Raw genomic sequence first — 3,015 nt, 5'->3', positions numbered from 1 at the left:
TATAATTTTATTGTGTATATAATATATACACAATATATAATTTATACACCTCTTTTGCTGAATACAATATATAATTTATACACCTATTTTGCTCATTGTTAAATTGATTATACAATATAGAATTTATATAATATATAAACAAAATAATGTGTAAAATAAATACAGTATATAATATGTAATTACAAACATTATATTAATATATTTATATACATATAAAACATTCTAAATCTGAATTAGCATTGTTCTTATCAAAGTTGCCATTCATTCATTTGCTCATTCATAAGTATTTGTTGGGTTAACACTGAGCAAAACAGGTAAATTCCCTGTTCAAGGATGATGTAATTTAAAAAAATATTTGTGAAACTTTTAAAATCATCTTAAAAGTCAGCACTGAATGCTTTTAATATCTTTAATTATCTCAAATTATTCTTTTTATGGATCCATTTGATTTGGGAATTACCAGCAACCAAAACATTCAGATCAAGAAATGGTCGACCTGGGTAATAAAGTGATTGGTCAAGAGATAATATAAAAAATGAGACTATATTTCTTGTAGGTGTGTCTAGAAAATGCAAGTGTTATTAGATGGAGTATGTACATTTTTTAAAGTAGATTTTACTTATATCTTCTGAAACTACCTTTTTTAATGTGAGAAGCATTAGTTTGCAAGAGACAGCAAAATAAGTGCTAAGTTGCTTCTTTGTAATCTTCCCTCTTTTTCTATGACCTATCAGGAAGCTATGACAATCCTAAAATGCTGACATTTTCTCAAGAATGATGATAGAAATAAAAAAGATTTCTTCTTCTTGCTCAGAAAGTATACAAGCAACTCTGTAGTCTCCTTCTAAAATGGAGAATTGCTTGAATTGGAGACTCCAAGTGAATGCTCACCATCTTTGCATGTACATACACAAAAATTAGCGAGATAATCTACCCTATCCTCTCCCTAAAACTCTAAAATTTAACGATTCTGTCCACTGTATATTTTTTGCTCATCAATCATTCTATTGGTCTGTTCCACAAATATCAAGATTCACTTCAAATAATCTCCAAACTTGCATGCTCCCCATTCTACAAATGAGGAAACTGAGGCCCAGAGAGATTAATCTTAACTAGCATTACTCCATTAATTAATGACTGCAGACAGTCTGGAATGCAAGGATCTGACTCCTCAGACTGGGATTTTTTCCTATGTATAATCCCTCACAAAGGGGACATTAAAAGTAGCTCAAATGTATTTTAACTATTTCCTCCTTTGCAATACAAGGCCATCTCTTTTATTATGGAATGCAATTCAACTCAGCCTTATGTTTGCTTATGCCCATTATTTCATTGTTCAGCCAAACAAAAAATAATACAGTTCTTTAGAAAAATAATCTAGATTATTTAGAAAAAACTACTTATCATCAATTTTTACCCAGACATACCATTCGAGACCTCAGCTCCGTATGCCACTGCCACCCTAAGAGCTTCCACAACCAGAGTATTGACATGAAAAATATTATACCAAGTGTGGTTTTCTCTTTGAATATATTAATATTTTATATGAAAATAGCTTATACTCTTCTAAACCTCCATTCATTGATGTATTCAAATATTTAGTAAGATCCTACTTAATGTGGCAGACTCTGTTCTGATCAAAATATTATAAACATCTCAAGTCACAAAATATAGTTCTACAACATTGTTTCAAATGGCTGCATGATATTTCATTAGCTAATTTTTCCAAAGTGTCTTTAACGTGTTCCCTGTTATTGAGGAGTGAGATCCTGATAGTCTACCAATCCATAAGTCATCCATGAGGATGATGGCGTCTCCGAGCAGTCTTGTCTGCTAGATCAAAATGCTCCAGCACCTCTTATCATATATCCCCTAACTTAATTTGATCAAATTTGGAAGAAAGTTATGGAACAACAATAGGCCTTCACCTTTTTCTAAGTGAAGAAACAGAGGTGTTCATTATTTCTTCAGTCAGTCATTCAACCAGAATTCATCAAGGCCCTCTTTCAGGTCAAGTGATGTGATGCAGCTAGTAATACAAGTATACATGAGGCAAAAACACCTCACGAGGGACTATCATGATCACAGGACAAACTTTTCCTGTAGTTAGACAGTTATCCTCCAGCTGAACCAGAGCAGAGACTAAGCCAGCTTTACCAATTCCTGGTCCAGAATGTAACTCCAATTTGTATATCTTACTCCTGCACAGCTCTTTTCATTTGGTTTTGGGACTTGTATTAGTTATCCATTGCTGTATAACAAATTACCCCCAAAATTAAGCAGCTTGAAATATCAGACATTTATCATTTCACAGTTCCTGTGGGTCAGGTACCTGGAGTGGCTTAGCTGATAGTTGAGGCTCAGAGTTTTTATGGCTGGATCTGTATCATCTGAAGGATTGACTGGGGCTGGACAACCCACTTCCAAGAGGGCTCATTCACATGACTGTTTGCAGGGAGTCTCATTTCCTTTCTGATTTTGGCAGGAGACCTCTGTTCCTTGCCAAGTGGACTTCTCTAGAGGGCTGCTTGAATGTTTTCATGACATGGCAGCTGGCTTCCCCCTGAGTGAGTGGTCCAAGAGAGAAAAAGGTAGCATCCATTAAGCCCTTTATGACCTAGCCTTGCAAGTCCAATCACTTCTGCTGTATGTTATTCATCATCCAGACCAACTCTGGTACAATATGGGAGGAGACTACACGAGGGTGTGAATACTAGGAAAAAGGGCTCATCGGGACCCATCTTGGAGGCTGGCTTCGATTTTAGCAATTTTAAATCCCAGGTAGCCTAAAACTCAGAGAAAAATGTTAAAGAATATTATATTTATTTTAGTGGCATATTTCATAGGAAGATCACCAAGTAGTTAAAAACTCTCCCTAGCTCCATGAGAGACCATAGAACAAAAACTATAAAGCAAGAGAGGAACTTTGAAACTATTTTCCTAGTCTATGAGTTTGATGTGTCTTTTAGGGAACTTGATGAGGTGAAAAACTTAAAAAAAAAAAAAAAAAAAAAA

General features: G+C 34.6%; 1 long non-coding RNA gene across 1 annotated transcript in view; it reads right to left on the bottom strand.

Moving 5' to 3' along the window:
- Positions 1 to 2,551, bottom strand: part of LOC108536426 (uncharacterized) — a 50,522-nt gene extending 47,971 nt beyond the window's left edge. The window contains exon 1 of the long non-coding RNA XR_001887515.1: positions 2,333 to 2,551. This is a non-coding gene — a long non-coding RNA (uncharacterized LOC108536426). The remainder of the gene's footprint in view (positions 1 to 2,332) is intronic.
- Positions 2,552 to 3,015: the final 464 nt, after the last annotated feature.

This window comes from Rhinopithecus bieti, unplaced genomic scaffold (genome assembly GCF_001698545.2).
Source record: "Rhinopithecus bieti isolate Rb0 unplaced genomic scaffold, ASM169854v2 scaffold_641, whole genome shotgun sequence".
Classification (NCBI taxonomy): domain Eukaryota; kingdom Metazoa; phylum Chordata; class Mammalia; order Primates; family Cercopithecidae; genus Rhinopithecus; species Rhinopithecus bieti.
The sequence above is the reverse complement of the archived record's forward strand: the minus strand, read 5'-3'. Positions and strand labels throughout refer to the sequence as shown.